Consider the following 17,791-nt stretch of genomic DNA (forward strand, 5'->3'; position numbering starts at 1 on the left):
TACTGTAGAATACACTTCCTTTGACAAAGCAGTCGAACTATTGAGAGACAGTGGTCAAGAGTCATTATTAGCCAAGACAGATATAGAATCTGCCTTTCGTATTTTGCCTATACATTCAGATTGTCATCATCTACTGGGTTTTCATTTTTTGGGGCAATTTTATTATGACAAGTGTTTACCCATGGGTTGTTCACTTGTAGTTATTTTGAGAGCTTTGCTACATTTTAGGCCTGGGTAATTTCTTATTTGACAAATTCTAAATTTATTATACATTATTTAGATGATTTTTGTTTATCAGTCCCCCAAACACAAATACCTGTAATATCTTGTTAAACACATTTAAGTTAATAGCAAAAAAATTTGGGGTACCATTGGCAAAAGATAAAACTTTAGGGCCAACAACGCTAATCCAATTTTTGGGAATAGAAATTGATACTGTAGCCATGGAGTTTAGACTACAACCCGAAAAGATTTGCAAATTATTGCATTTAGTTAGAGTAATTAGAGCAGTTAAAAAGGTAACCTTAAAGCAACTACAATCCCTTGTAGGTCACTTGAACTTTGCGACTAGGGTAATTCCAATGGGGAGAGCATTTAATAAAAGACTCATTGCTCTCACAGCAGGCTTGGATAACCCAAAATTGCATATTAGAATTACAACTGATATAAAAGAGGATTTAGAGATTTGGGAACAATTTTTGAGATCATATAATGGGAGGTCATGTTAGCAGGAAGAATTTCAAGATAATGAGGCAATTAAATTATATACTGATGCTGCTGCATCAAGTGGCTTTGGTAAATATATTTCAGGTAATTGGTGTATTGGTGCGTGGCCCCAACATTGGATAGAAGCAGGTTTTACAGCCCTTACCCCATAGAAAAAAAAGAACCACTGTATTAGGTAGTGGCAGATAGTTTTCGGATTTAATCTCCTGTGTTTTGTTTAAAAAAAACTTAAAAATAAAACTGACTAAAGACCAGCTATACCTCACTGATTAAACTTTGCCTTTATACTGTATGTTCTGTTTGCAGCCTGCTGTCCACCTTAGGGGGACAATAATCCCAATTTAATTTGATTTGAAGCTTTATGTTCTATACATTTTAGCCACTAAACAGTCAAAGTCACTTTCATTCTAACATCTTGATCTCTCACATTTTTATAGATAAAACCTAGAGAAAATGCAATTAGACTGAGCTATTATACCACATTATAGCAGAATTTCTTCAAAAGATATGTTTGTTGTTAACAATAGTCAATTCTCTAAAGAATAGTTAAGAGACACTAAGTATGTATTGGTAGGAAACAATACTTGCCAAGGCTTAAGACAGCATATGAATAAAGTCAGTAATATTCTACAATGGAGAGTTCTAAAATTCGCTTTGCAAACAATTAATTTATGTAAAATGAGGGAAAAAGGAAATCACCAAATATAAAAAATTTTTCCAAGGTAAAATAATAGATATGAGAAAACCACACAACAGTTTAACATCTGGAACACTGTGATTTTACTACAAAAGTCTTCATTTCTAGTCCCTATTCCACAATAAATGGTTATTTTTCAGTACATATGCATCTACTTGAGTTAAATCTGTAGACTCTAAGTAGTCTCTAGAACTTTCTAAGAGAGTCTTGCAAGAAAAGCAACATTTTACTTTTAAGTATCCTTGCAAGAAAAGCAACATTTTACTTTTATTTACTTAATACTTTTGAGTAAGCAAAGTTTATGTAAAATTTAATCAAACACAGTTCCAATCCAAGTCCCAGTAGAATAGACCATATACAGTAAGCTTAGCAGATATTCCAGATTTCCCTAAAGAGTTTCTTAAGAAAAACTGACTCAGGATTTACTTTGTTCCAACAACATCCGTTGTCCTCGCAATGACAAAAGCCTACGTCACACTGAATATGGCAGCATGCACTTTTTGGGGATGTTTTGGTTGACCAGATACAAATATAAACTTGTTGAACAAAGCCAATACACTACTGTAGCTTTATATAACCTTTATACCAGAGACTTTGTAAGAACAATTATCACTAGTGATGGGCAAATGTTTTCAGCCGGCCTGGATTTGCAGTAAAATTCTGCATTTGACGTAAATCAAACTTTCACATTTATTTGAATGCATTTACAAATGTTTTTTACAATAAAGGTCTTAGAGGTAATTTAAGAAGACCCCAGATGCAAGTGCTAAAGCCCTAAGGGGTGCAAAATCACGCTCATATCTAAGGTCTTAGTGTACTCTGCACATCTCTCTAAATTAAAAATCTGGTGCAAGGTTATTGAAATGCTTAAAAATTGTAGTGATTCACAATTGTACACAATTGTGACATATAGGGCCAGATGCAATTTGATAAGAAAAGCCTGTCTACTAATTCAGTTTTAAATTTTCCCATAGATCCAGATGCTATTCACTGAGAAAAACCTATCTCACTGTGTGGTCAGTGTGCTGCCACAGCAGTAGTTCTGTCCACATTTTAGATATAGCAATTCTTAAGTGTTGCAAATCTCTTCATATGTAACAATTTCTTTTATGTATTGGGCTTTATGTATCCTTACACTTCCTCCTCCCCCCCTCCTCTGGCCACTTCTAGTACTGTATCCTTGCTGCTGTTTATTATTTAATTTGATATTCACTCTGCCACCTGATTACATCACTTCCTGGTCCTGAGAGGAAGCAGCCGTTTCTGTTGTAACAGTCATTTTGCCAGGGCTGGTGAAATCACTACCCACACTCATCTCTAAGCAAGCCTATCCAAGCATCATTGGTATGTTTGCATTTTGTTTAATGCCTGCTTATTATAAGCTGTGTATTTTGCTGTTATGTGCATTCTGGTTGTACATGTGATTCAATATTTCTCCCTTAGCAACCAACTGTTAGGCCCCACTAAGACTGTATAATGCATATAAGATGTTAATATATGCTCCTATTGTATTACATCTGTATTTTACATACCCAGAATGTATTCAGATACCATTGTACTGTTTGTACCTACAGTTCTACCTTCTTTTGATCATCATCATTAAACAAGTTCAAAACTTATACAGTGTGGTGATTGAAGGGCGAGTAAACTGCCTGTTGATTCACTTCTCACAGCGATGGGAGCAGGACAGTCAGAGTAAATAGAAAATTATCTCCTCAGATATTAATCCGCAATGCAAGCCGCCAAGGCTACTTACTCTCCCCAATTTCATTTGTGTTAGGTAGGAGAACCTACTGGCAATTATTAAGATGAATAAAAATATAGCACTAATCATTTACCATACTAAGCCAAGGCATTTGCCAATTACCTTTTACTTATAATTAAAAAATTGTAATTTTGAAAATGGTCTAGTTTCAATATCAATTATAAAAAACATAAATCTATCTTATACTACTGAACATCAAATGTTAAAAAAAAATCCCATTTCATTTTAGACATTTTCAGACAATCAGGTAATATTGTTTGAATAAAAACTAAATAAACAAAAAGACCAGCATTACCATGGGTTAGTAGAATCCAAACACTACAAAGTCCCCCCCCCCAATAAAACATAAACAGAGTTCAACAGGGCACTACATATGCCCAGGTGCAGAACCCATAGCTACCAATCAGCAGTTAGCATTTACTGGTCACTTATTTAAAAAAAAAAAAAAAAATGCATCAGCTTAAAGTGGACCTGTCACCCAGACATAAAAAGCTGTATAATAAAAGCCCTTTTCAAATTAAACATCAAACTCAATTATTTTTTCATTACCACATCCATACCCATTATAAAAGCATTTAAAAATCCCAGCTGTCAATCATATATTGCCTGCCCCGCCTCTATGCCTAAGGCATAGAGGTGGGGCAGACAGTTACTTTCACATTCAATTCAGAACTTCTTAGATGTTGCTGCTCTCCTCACATTCCCCCTCCCTACCCACCATGTCATTTTGTTACCAGTGCATTGGCGTTTGTATCAGGTCCCCCCATACTGGCACAGAAACAAGATATTGGCAGGATGCAATGCCTGCTTTGATAACAGTGTCCACAAAATGGCGCCTACCTGCTTGCTGCAATTATGAATTCCAAGGCTGAAGAAAATAAGATTCAAATAATTTATATAGTGTAAGTAAAGTTTATTTTGCTTGATAAACAATAGAAAACAATTTGGAATTATTTCTTAAGGTGACGGGACCTGTAATAACTTTGCATCTGGATATCACCAAATTTCAGACCTATAACCTTTAACCTAAAGCATTAAAACCTAAGAAATGGAAATCCCAGCATCCCCCACCATTAAAAGAGAAGTTTACTCTTGCAGAAGAAACCAGCAAACTAGAGAAAATAGTTACATAGTTACATAGGGTTGAAAAAAGACCAGAGTCCATCAAGTTCAAGCCATCCAAGTAAACCCAGCACACACAACCCACACCTACCAATCTATATACTCACATACATGTATGTATGTATGTATGTATAACTTTATTTATAAAGCGCCACAAGGGTACGCAGCACTGCACAGTCTTACAGAATACAAAATTACACACGGGGAGGATGAGTGATATAATAAATAAATACAATAAATACATATATGTATATATATATATAAGTGGGTGGGAGTCTGGGAGGCCGGTTAGTAGGAGATTGCAGTAACAGGAGGAGATAGCCAGGAGGCAGTTACCAATCTGGGTTTGAACATCAGTGGTTAGTGCAGGGGTGTCTAAATATATCTGGATGTCATCTGCATACATTAACTATATATACAACCACTAATACTAACTGTAGATATTAGTATCACAATAGCCTTGGATATTAATAATAACATTATTTAATAGCATTAATACACAATAAAAATTATTGGCAGATTTGGTGTAATAGGATAATTATACAAAATTAAACCAAATAGTGCCTGATTGATCAATTTTAAATTTTAGAGTGAGAAAAACACAATTGTTTAACTATTTGAATTCTATTCTTATTTCTTATATTACTTTCCTTTACATTTTTCTTTCAAAAATTACAACTATTTGAGGTTTTAAGAAATACGCTCATGTTTTTTTCTGCATTTTTTCACAAATCAAGAAAAAACATTGATTGAATTTTGATAAATCTGTCCCTAAGGAAACCTATTTGGTTAATAACGGTATGAGGACTCTGTAAACTCTTTTACAGTATTTTGCTGAATACAGCATATAAAGAAATGGAATTTGTCCTGTTTTAAACTTTCACCTCTGTTTATTGATGTTTGTATTTGTATTGTTTTAAAATACTTCATAAATAACGACTATGCAAGGCACCTTGCCTTGTACACCCCTAATGAAAACAACCTGCCAAAACATTAGTATTTCTGCTTTAACAAGGTCATTACAAATATATCTAAAAATTTGCAAAACGGTGAAACATTCACAAGATGCCGGTACCACACAATATTTTTGACACGCCGGCGCCTTTTTTTTACATGCCCACAATCCATGCCAGCAGAAAAAATCCTCTCATTACTATAAATACAGTTAGCAGAAAGCCTAAACTTAAAGCATGGGCAAGAATTTATGAATTCATTTTTGTCAGTGTAATAAATTGGTCCCCAGGACAACAGAAAGAACAACCGAGACGTCTATGACCATTGGTCAAATAGTCATAAGAGATTTTAATATGAAGTGAATGTGCCTGCTTCAAATCTTGAGGAGTATATACAGTCTGCATTTAGACAAGCATCGATCAGGAATAAACTATTTTAGATCTAATATTTGTAATTGAACAAGCTTAGCAGGGATGCACTAATCACCATACTGCTATGTCTTATCCATTAGAATAGGCTAACTATCCTTATAAGACAAAGGGGTTGATTCACTAAAGTGCGATAAAACGTGCGCTATTTATAGCGTGCGGTAAAATTTTTATTGCGTCTACAATTTTGCGACTTATCGCACGATTCACTATTAGCACACTTGCCCTAATTTACATGCGATACTGCATGCAATATTTTTGTCGCAGTAAATATTTTTCGCATGCACGCTAATTATCGCAAGCGCTAATTGTCGCAACATTACGCACGCGGCAATCGGCAGCATAAAACTGGCAACATTTTGCCCTGGGAGAGCACAGAAGTGCTAGAGAGGTGCTGTATAAATGTTTATTTGCAAAAAAAAACCCCCAAATAACAATAAAAATATAAGTAAGAAAAAAAAAGAAGTGCTAGAGATAATAAAATAGGGGGGGGGGGGCATTTAAGAATATTTAGCCAAATACTTAGGGGTCTGTTTGCTAAAGTGGCTTAAATTAAGTGGGAGATTTTAGACACAGAATAAATGGCAAATATTTTATGGGCACTTTATTAAACGGGGACAAATATAATATTGCAATTATTCTGGCAAGAAAGCATTTGATTGGCAGTTATCACACTCGCCAGAAAATATGCTACGTACTAATTAACGTAAGTTTTACTATTCAGAAAAATGGGCTAAAGGCAAAATTGTTGGCAGAATATTTGCAAAAATTTAACCCAAATAGCATATTAATGCTGTTACTGATAAATGTAAGAGTGTAGGAGAAACTACATGAAAGTATCATATCAAGGAAGGAAAAATAATTAGACATTAACCAGTTCAAAAGTAGAAAAATAAAAACTTTAATTTTAACAATAAAAAATTTTAAAAGAGAAAAGATAAAACTTAGGGCTTGCTGCCCTTGAGTTCTCTAATGTCCCTCCGCATTTCTGCCATTTCTCCCCGGAGCTGGGCCAGCTCGGCCTTGATGTTATCCAGGTCCTCCTGCATTGACCGGCGTGATGGTCCCTCGTCGGCAGGAGAACCTGGTGCCTGGGGTCCGGGGGCCTGGGGGGAGAACTCAAGGGCCTGGGGGGAAACTGGGGGAGGAATGAAGGGGGGGAGTGTCCGGGGCCTCGGGGGACCCTGGGGCCTCGGGGGCCTCTTCGGCCTCTGGGGCCTGGCCGGGTGCTGGGGCCTCTGGGGCCTGGGCGGGTGCTGGGGCCTCGGGGGCCTCTGGAGCCTGGTGGGCCTCGGGGGCCACAGGAGCCTGGTGTGCCCGGGGATGAGGCGCCAGCTGAAGTTCTGTGAGATAGTATTGCAAGATGTTATTTTGTGTAATATATTATACATATATATATATATACATTAATACACCATCATAAATAACGGGGCCCCTCACAACAACATTTTTTGGGACCCCCTCCTGCCACGCCCCCAATGGCCCCCCCTCCCCCTGTGAACCCTCACATCAATACAAAGAACACACAGACATTGTTAGCCAGGGCCCCCTAAAACATTTGTGGCCCATCCCCAAATGACTCATGCTATGGGCCGCTCCCTGCTGCTTCCCCCCTACTTTAAACTTATTTATGCATATGTATTTGAAAATAGATGTGTATATATATATATATATATATATACAATACAAAGTGCTGGGAAGCTGCACACCATAAGGAACAATAATACCTGGGTGCCTGTGGCAAAATAAAATCTAGACAGGCATGGGGTGATGGCACACACAGGATTTTCACAAGGAGTCACGAAGATGTGAAATAATATTCAGAGGTTTATTGTTACATAGTTACATAGTTACATAGGGTTGAAAAAAGACCAGAGTCCATCAAGTTCAACCCATCCAAGTAAACCCATCACACACAACCCACACCTACCAATCTATACACTCGCATACAAAAACTATATATACAACCACTAATACTAACTGTAGATATTAGTATCACAATAGCCTTGGATATTCTGATTGTTCAAGAACTCATCCAGGCCTCTCTTAAAGGCATTAACAGAATCTGCCATTACCACATCTCCAGGAAGGGCATTCCACAACCTCACTGCCCTCACTGTGAAAAACCACCTACGCTGCTTCAAATGGAAGCTCCGTTCCTGTAATCTAAAGGGGTGACCTCTGGTGCGTTGATTGTTTTTATGGGAAAAAAGAACATCCCCCATCTGCCTATAATCCCCTCTAATGTACTTGTACAGAGTAATCATGTCCCCTCGCAAGCGCCTCCTTTCCAGAGAAAACAACCCCAACCTCGACAGTCTAACCTCATAGTTTAAATCTTCCATCCCCTTAACCAGTTTAGTTGCACGTCTCTGCACTCTCTCCAGCTCATTAATTTCCTTCTTAAGGACTGGAGCCCAAAACTGCACTGCATACTCAAGGTGAGGCCTTACCAGGGACCTATAAAGAGGCAAAATTATGTTCTCATCCCTTGAGTCAATGCCCTTTTTTATACAAGACAGCACTTTATTTGCTTTAGTAGCCACAGAATGACACTGCCTGGAATTAGACAACTTGTTATCTACAAAAACCCCTAGATCCTTCTCCATTAAGGATTCCCCCAACAAACTACCATTCAGTAGATAGTTCGCGTTTATATTATTTCTACCAAAATGCATAACTTTGCACTTATCAACATTGAACCTCATTTTCCAGTTTGCTGCCCAGTTTTCCAATTTTGTCAAATCGCTCTGCAAAGCAGCAGCATCCTGCATGGAACTTATAGTTTTGCACAAGTTTGTGTCATCAGCAAAAATAGAAACAGTACTGTCTATGCCCCCCTCCAGGTCATTAACAAACAAGTTAAAAAGCAAAGGACCAAGGACTGACCCCTGCGGTACTCCACTAACCACACTGGTCCAATTAGAAAATTTTCCATTTACCACCACTCTTTGTAATCTATCCTTCAGCCAGTTCTCTATCCAATTACAAATATTATGTTCTAGGCCAATATTCCTTAATTTGATCATTAACCTTCTGTGAGGTACTGTATCAAATACTGACATCAACTGCCATTCCAGCATCAAGGTTCCTACTCACCTCCTCATAAAAGGCGACTAAATTAGTCTGGCAAGATCTGTTACGCATAAAACCATGCTGGCACAAACTAATAGTATTGTGAACTGCAATGTATTCAACTATCCTATCCCTTATTACCCCTTCCAAAAGTTTTTCCTACTATATATATATATATATATTTTACTCCTAGCTGCAATATCCCTTTCCATTTCAATTTTAGCTTGCCTGATAGCTTTTTTGCATGCTTTATTTGCTTCCTTGTACCTGATGAAAGGTTTTGCTTTGCGATGCCTCTCCTTGCTTACAAGGGGAATATACTGTTGTGTATACCTGCAAAGCAATGTTTTAACCCTTTTACTGCCAGTCATTTTGGTCAAAGCGGAACTTGTATTGCCAGACAGTTTTTGAACATTTTGCACTGTTTCACTTTAGGGGCCTTTCCTCGGGGGGACTTTTAGTTTACCAAGGAAAACAATATATCGTTTTTTTCAGAACAACCTAAGCTTTCAAAATATGGTAGAATTTTTGTGTAATTACAATTCTGTAACAAGATATAGGCTTCTAAATGTCTAAAAATGCAAAAAAAAAATCAAATTTTCCATAATATAATCACACATACTAGAAACAAAAATTATTTTATGCACGAATATACAACTGATTTGGAAAGTCCCATGTCTCCTGAACGTGCCAATACCAAATATATATAGTTTTATGGAGATTTCTCACTTGTATAGGTCAAAAACTCCCAGCAGTACACTACCAAATTCCCAAAGCACTGCTCCAAAAAAACTGCATACTTTGGATTTCAAGGCCAAAATTCCACTAACAGAAGGTTTATCCCAGAAAATTGTACATTTTTGGAAAGAACAGATTCTGGGGAATACAGAATAGGCACAACTGTCTGTCTACTCCAAACTATCAAGTCGCAATGCTTTCCTAAAGTTATTGGTTTTTATCAAAATTTGTGATTTTTTTTAAAAATCGCTTCAAAGCTTCCAGTCTATAATCTCCTACAGGTCATAAAGTAACCAAATAAAACACCCTAAATATGAATGCCTGGGGTCCACTGAACAGTTTGATGCCCAATATGTATAGGTTTACCTAAGTATGTGGCATGTAGGGGCCCCAATGTGAACATACCCCATATGAACTGTCATTTCTGTCATTTCAGCTTCTGCAAAATCAACACATTTACATCATTATATGTGGGATAAAGCTAGTAAAAAGTATGCTCACCCCAGAAAGTCATATATTTTTGGAAAGTACACATTCCCCCGAATCTAAAATGGGTACCCATGTCTTTCTACTCCAAAGTACCAAGCCGCACAGCTTTTCTAAAGTTAGCAATTTTGATGACATTTCCAAAAATCCCCTCAAAGCTTCCACTTTGAAGCATCTTATCTCCCACATAGCATTAGGTACCAAGATAAAACACCCTGAATTTGAACGCCAGGGGTCCACTGAACAGTTTGATGCCCAATATGTATAGGTTTACCTAAGTATGTGGCATGTAGGGGCCCCAATGTGAACATACCCCATATGAACTGTCATTTCTGTCATTTCAGTTTCTGCAAAATCAACACATTTACATCATTATATGTGGGATAAAGCTAGTAAAAAGTATGCTCACCCCAGAAAGTCATATATTTTTGGAAAGTACACATTCCCCCGAATCTAAAATGGGTACCCATGTCTTTCTACTCCAAAGTACCAAGCCGCACAGCTTTTCTAAAGTTAGCAATTTTGATGACATTTCCAAAAATCCCCTCAAAGCTTCCACTTTGAAGCATCTTATCTCCCACATAGCATTAGGTACCAAGATAAAACACCCTGAATTTGAACGCCAGGGGTCCACTGAACAGTTTGATGCCCAATATGTATAGGTTTACCTAAGTATGTGGCATGTAGGGGCCCCAATGTGAACATACCCCATACGAACTGTCATTTCTGTCATTTCAGCTTCTGCAAAATCAACACATTTACATCATTATATGTGGGATAAAGCTAGTAAAAAGTATGCTCACCCCAGAAAGTCATATATTTTTGGAAAGTACACATTCCCCCGAATCTAAAATGGGTACCCATGTCTTTCTACTCCAAAGTACCAAGCCGCACAGCTTTTCTAAAGTTAGCAATTTTGATGACATTTCCAAAAATCCCCTCAAAGCTTCCACTTTGAAGCATCTTATCTCCCACATAGCATTAGGTACCAAGATAAAACACCCTGAATTTGAACGCCAGGGGTCCACTGAACAGTTTGATGCCCAATATGTATAGGTTTACCTAAGTATGTGGCATGTAGGGGCCCCAATGTGAACATACCCCCATATATACTGTCATTTCTGTCATTTCAGCTCCTGCAAAATCAACACATTTACATTATTATATGTGGGATAAAGCTACAAAAAAGTACGCTCACCCCAGAAAGTCATATATTTTTGGAAAGTACACATTCCCCCGAATCTAAAATGGGTACCCATGTCTTTCTACTCCAAAGTACCAAGCCGCACAGCTTTTCTAAAGTTAGCAATTTTGATGACATTTCCAAAAATCCCCTCAAAGCTTCCACTTTGCAGCATCTTATCTCCCACATAGCATTAGGTACCAAGATAAAACACCCTGAATTTGAACGCCAGGGGTCCACTGAACAGTTTGATGCCCAATATGTATAGGTTTACCTAAGTATGTGGCATGTAGGGGCCCCAATGTGAACATACCCCCATATGAACTATCATTTCTGTCATTTCAGCTCCTGCAAAATCAACACATTTACATCATTATATGTGGGATAAAGCTACAAAAAAGTACGCTCACCCCAGAAAGTCATATATTTTTGGAAAGTACACATTCCCCCAAATCTAAAATGGGTACCCATGTCTTTCTACTCCAAAGTACCAAGCCGCACAGCTTTTCTAAAGTTAGCAATTTTGATGACATTTCCAAAAATCCCCTCAAAGCTTCCACTTTGCAGCATCTTATCTCCCACATAGCATTAGGTACCAAGATAAAACACCCTGAATTTGAACACCAGGGGTCCACTGAACAGTTTGATGCCCAATATGTATAGGTTTACCCAAGTATGTGGCATGTAGGGGCCCGAATGTGAACATACCCCCATATATACTGTCATTTCTGTCATTTCAGCTCCTGCAAAATCAACACATTTACATCATTATATGTGAGATAAAGCTACAAAAAAGTACGCTCACCCCAGAAAGCCATATATTTTTGGAAAGTACACATTCCCCCGAATCTAAAATGGGTACCCATGTCTTTCTACTCCAAAGTACCAAGCCGCACAGCTTTTCTAAAGTTAGCAATTTTGATGACATTTCCAAAAATCCCCTCAAAGCTTCCATTTTGAAGCATCTTATCTCCCACATAGCATTAGGTACCAAGATAAAACACCCTGAATTTGAACGCCAGGGGTCCACTGAACAGTTTGATGCCCAATATGTATAGGTTTACCTAAGTATGTGGCATGTAGGGGCCCCAATGGGAACATACCCCCATATGATCTATCATTTCAGCTCCTGCAAAATCAACACATTTACATCCTTTATGTGGGATAATGCTACAAAAAAAGTACATTCACCCCAGAAAGCCATATATTTTTGGAAAATACACATCCCCCCGAATCTATAATGGGTAAATATTTCTTATTGCTACAAAGTACCAAGCTGTAAAGCTTTCCTAAGTTTGCAGATTTATATGACATTTCTAAAATCGCATAAAAATGTTGCAATTTGCCGCATTTATCTCTCACAATTTCTTGATAAAGATCAGATAAAGACAAATCACCCCAAAAAGGAACACCAGAGGTCTACTGAACAGTTTGATGCCCAATATGCATAGATATACCAAAGTCTGCGGTATGTACTGAACCCAAAATGAAAATAGCGCATAAGGATTTCTCGCCTGCCAGCTCAGCTTTTGCACACAGAGCCCCCTGTCAGTGTATTATGTGCCAAAACTTCCCCTAACCATACAGTGACCCCCACAAAACCATATATTTTTGGAAAGTACACATTCTGACAAATCCAACAAGGGTAAAGAGTCCTTTCTACACCAAAGTACCAATCTGCAGAGCTTTCCTAAAGTTATTGGTTTTTATGACATTTCAGAAAATCGCCTAAAAATGTTGCAATTTGCCGCATTTATCTCACACAATTTCTTGCGTACAAAGGCAAGTCACCCCAAATAGGAACACCAGAGGCCTACTGAACAGTTTGATGCCCAATATGCATAGATATACCAAAGTCTGCGGTATGTACTGAACCCAAAATGAAAATAGCGCATAAGGATTTCTCGCCTGCCAGCTCAGCTTTTGCACACAGAGCCCCCTGTCAGTGTATTATGTGCCAAAACTTCCCCTAACTATACAGATCCCCCACAAAACCATATATTTTTGGAAAGTACACATTCTGACAAATCCAACAAGGGTAAAGAGTCCTTTCTACACCAAAGTACCAATCTGCAGAGCTTTCCTAAAGTTATTGGTTTTTATGACATTTCAGAAAATCACCTAAAAATGTTGCAATTTGTCGCATTTATCTCACAAAATTTCTTGATAAAGATCAGATAAAGACAAATCACCCCAAAAAGGAACACCAGAGGTCTACTGAACAGTTTGATGCCCAATATGCATAGATATACCAAAGTCTGCAGTATGTACTGAATCCTAAATGAAAATAGCGCATAAGGATTTCTCGCCTGCCAGCTCAGCTTTTGCACACAGAGCCCCCTGTCAGTGTATTATGTGCCAAAACTTCCCCTAACTATACAGAGACCCCCACAAAACCATATATTTTTGGAAAGTACACATTCTGACAAATCCAACAAGGGTAAAGAGTCCTTTCTACACCAAAGTACCAAGCCGCAAAGCTTTCCTAAAGTTATCGGTTTTTATGACATTTCAGAAAATCGCCTAAAAATGTTGCAATTTGCCGCATTTATCTCACACAATTTCTTGCGTACAAAGGCAAGTCACCCCAAATAGGAACACCAGAGGCCTACTGAACAGTTTGATGCCCAATATGCATAGATATACCAAAGTCTGCGGTATGTACTGAACCCTAAATGAAAATAGCGCATAAGGATTTCTCGCCTGCCAGCTCAGCTTTTGCACACAGAGCCCCCTGTCAGTGTATTATGTGCCAAAACTTCCCCTAACTATACAGATCCCCCACAAAACCATATATTTTTGGAAAGTACACATTCTGACAAATCCAACAAGGGTAAAGAGTCCTTTCTACACCAAAGTACCAATCTGCAGAGCTTTCCTAAAGTTATTGGTTTTTATGACATTTCAGAAAATCGCCTAAAAATGTTGCAATTTGTCGCATTTATCTCACACAATTTCTTGCGTACAAAGGCAAGTCACCCCAAATAGGAACACCAGAGGCCTACTGAACAGTTTGATGCCCAATATTCATAGATATACCAAAGTCTGCAGTATGTACTGAACCCTAAATGAAAAGAGCGCATAAGGATTTCTCGCCTGCCAGCTCAGCTTTTGCACACAGAGCCCCCTGTCAGTGTATTATGTGCCAAAACTTCCCCTAACTATACAGAGACCCCCACAAAACCATATATTTTTGGAAAGTACACATTCTGACAAATCCAACAAGGGTAAAGAGTCCTTTCTACACCAAAGTACCAAGCTGCAAAGCTTTCCTAAAGTTATCGGTTTTTATGACATTTCAGAAAATCGCCTAAAAATGTTGCGATTTGCCGCATTTATCTCACACAATTTCTTGCGTACAAAGGCAAGTCACCCCAAATAGGAACACCAGAGGCCTACTGAACAGTTTGATGCCCAATATGCATAGATATACCAAAGTCTGCAGTATGTACTGAACCCTAAATGAAAATAGCGCATAAGGATTTCTCGCCTGCCAGCTCAGCTTTTGCACACAGAGCCCCCTGTCAGTGTATTATGTGCCAAAACTTCCCCTAACTATACAGAGACCCCCACAAAACCATATATTTTTGGAAAGTACACATTCTGACAAATCCAACAAGGTTAAAGAGTCCTTTCTACACCAAAGTACCAAGCCGCAAAGCTTTCCTAAAGTTATCGGTTTTTATGACATTTCAGAAAATCGCCTAAAAATGTTGCAATTTGCCGCATTTATCTCACACAATTTCTTGCGTACAAAGGCAAGTCACCCCAAATAGGAACACCAGAGGCCTACTGAACAGTTTGATGCCCAATATGCATAGATATACCAAAGTCTGCGGTATGTACTGACCCCAAAATGAAAATAGCGCATAAGGATTTCTCGCCTGCCAGCTCAGCTTTTGCATACAGAGCCCCCTGTCAGTGTATTATGTGCAGTAACCCCCCCTAACTTTACAGTGACCCCTAGAAAACCATATAATTTTGGAAAGTACACATTCTGATGAATTCAAAATAGGTAAAGTTATTTTTGTACACCAAAGTTACACCTGGCAAAGCTACGCTAAAAACAGATCAGGAACACTTATATAGGGATAAAATGTGATAAAACCACAAAAATTGTGCAAATCAGTGAAACAACAAAATAAGTTACATGACAGTGTAATTAGTGGCCAGAATATCTGATCCAATAGTTACGCTGTCAAAATAAACAGTTTTTAGGTAAAAGAAAATAAAAACAAAGTGGTAAAATGAAAAAAAAAAAAAAAAAAAAAAGCAAAACAAAAAAAAACCAAAGTGTTTGTGTATACATGTGTGTACATGTGTAAAAGTTGTGTGATAGTGTGTAAGTGTGTATATGAGTGTAAATAAGTGTATAAAAGTGTGAAAAATGAAAAAATAAAAATAAAAAAATAAATAAAAAAAAAATAAAAAAATGCTAAAATGTGTGCTGTAAGTGTGTGTAAATGTATGTAAGTGTGTATAAATGTATGTAAATGTGTGTATAAGTGTGTAAAAGTGTGTAAATGCAAGAAAAAAAAACTCCTTACCTGTTCCTGAAGACCGATTGCCTCCTTCCTCAGTTGGGCCGGCGCTGGGGGAGAGGGAGGAAGCAGGAAGCAGCAGACGCGATGCGATCACGTCTGCTGCTTCCTGGAGGGTCCTGAGAGCGATCGGCTCGCAGGACCCTGATGACAGCCCCCCTGGCACATTGCCCAGGGGGGCTGTCATTGTTAGAAGCCCTCTGCAGCGGCGGCACATGCCGCCGCTGCAGAGAGCAGCGCTTAAACGCCAACGACGTATGAGACACGTCGTTGGCGTTTAAGCCCTTTTACTGCCAGCACGTATGCCATACGTGCTTGGCAGTAAAAGAGTTAAAGATGTTCCATTTACCTTCTGTGTCTAACCCTATGAAAAGCCTTTCCCAGTTGACACATTGCAGAGATGCCCTTATACTGGCAAAGTCTGCACGTCTAAAATTGAGCGTTTTAGTTACTCCCTTATAGAGCTGTCTCTGCAGCATTATCTCAAAGGAGACCATGTTGTGATCACTGTTCCCCAAATGCTCACCCACACAAATGTTAGAGATGAGTTCATTATTATTAGATATCACCAGGTCCAAAATAGAGTCATTCCTAGTAGGTTCTTGAACCGCCTGAAATAAAAAGTTGTCATTTAGCATATTTACAAACCTACTAGCTTTTTCTGACTTAGCCACCCCATTACTCCACTCAATGTCCGGATAATTAAATTCCCCCATAATATCAACTTGACCCAGTTTTGAAGCCTCCTCCATTTGCAACAATAGCTGGGTCTTATCCCCCTCATCTATACGGGGTGGTTTATAGCATACACCAATGATCATTTTCTTTGTGACCTTTAGCCCTACTGAAATTTCTACCCAAAGAGATTCAACGTTTTCATTGGTAATGTCTTTATTACGTGGCTTTAAATCTGACTTTACATAAAGACAAACCCCTCCACCCTTTTTAATCTCTCTGTCCCTCCTAAAAAGTGTATGTAGCCCATTTTTGGTAAACTCCTACATGTATAACCATTAAATTCACAGCCCAGTCGCATTTATCATCCAACCAGGTCTCAGTGATACCAATTAAATAATAATTTTTACCCGTCAAGCTTTGCGCATTAGCCAGCATGCAGCGGAGATTACTACATCTCCCTCTGATGTTTACATTAGCTAACGGAGAGTTAGAGCTAAGGCAAATATTAGACTGTTTTGCTTGTAACGGAAGCTCCTTATCTGATGAACTATATGCCCCCTCACTCCTCCCCCACAACCCTTTGCTAGTCCCCTTGCCCCGTCTACACTAACTTTCTTATAGAACTCTAACTCACCCACCCCCCCCTTGTCTAGTTTAAACACTCCTCCAACCTCTTAACCATTCTCTCCCCTAGCACAGCAGACCCCCTTCCATTGAGGTGCAATCCGTCACGGCTGTATAGATTGTACCCCAAGGAAAAGTCAGCTCAGTGCTCTAGGAACCCAAACCCTTCCTTCCTACACCAAAACTTTAGCTACGCATTTAGCTCCCTAAGCTCCCGCTGTCTCCCTAAACTTGCACGTGGCACCAGCAAAATTTCCAAAAAAATGACATTGGAGGACCTTTGCTTAATCTTAGAGCCTAGATCCCTGAACTCACTCTTTAAGGTCCCCCACCTACCATTCATTTTGTCGTTAGTACCGATATGTACCAAGACAGCTGGGTCATGCCCAGCCCCTCCCAATAATGTGTCAACCCGATCAACCACATGCCGAACCCTGGCACCAGGAAGACAGCAAACTATCCGGTTGAAGCGATCCGCTTGACAGATTACCCTGTCCACTTTCCTAATGATTGAATCCCCTATAATCACCATCTGTTTAGGCCTAGCTCTGCTCTCCTCCCCACCACTACTAGAGAAACTGGTCTCCCGGCTGTTAGAGAGATCAGCCTCATCTAGAACCGCCAGTCCAGAGTTCACACTCCCATCTTCTTCACACAATCTGGCAAATCTGTTGGGATGCGCAAACCCTGGAGCAGCCTCCCTTTTCCTATTCCCCACACTAGATTTTCTAACTGTCACCCAGCTTGCTGCCCTATCATCCTTTTGCTGCTCCC

General features: G+C 38.8%; 1 long non-coding RNA gene across 1 annotated transcript in view; it reads left to right on the plus strand.

The window, feature by feature from the left end:
- Positions 1-2,688: 2,688 nt before the first annotated feature.
- The window catches only part of LOC116408684, a 133,011-nt gene continuing 117,908 nt past the window's right edge, over positions 2,689-17,791 (plus strand). Inside the window, exon 1 of the long non-coding RNA XR_004221150.1 lies at positions 2,689-2,767. This is a non-coding gene — a long non-coding RNA (uncharacterized LOC116408684). The remainder of the gene's footprint in view (positions 2,768-17,791) is intronic.

Source organism: Xenopus tropicalis, chromosome 2, assembly GCF_000004195.4.
Source record: "Xenopus tropicalis strain Nigerian chromosome 2, UCB_Xtro_10.0, whole genome shotgun sequence".
NCBI classification, from domain to species: domain Eukaryota; kingdom Metazoa; phylum Chordata; class Amphibia; order Anura; family Pipidae; genus Xenopus; species Xenopus tropicalis.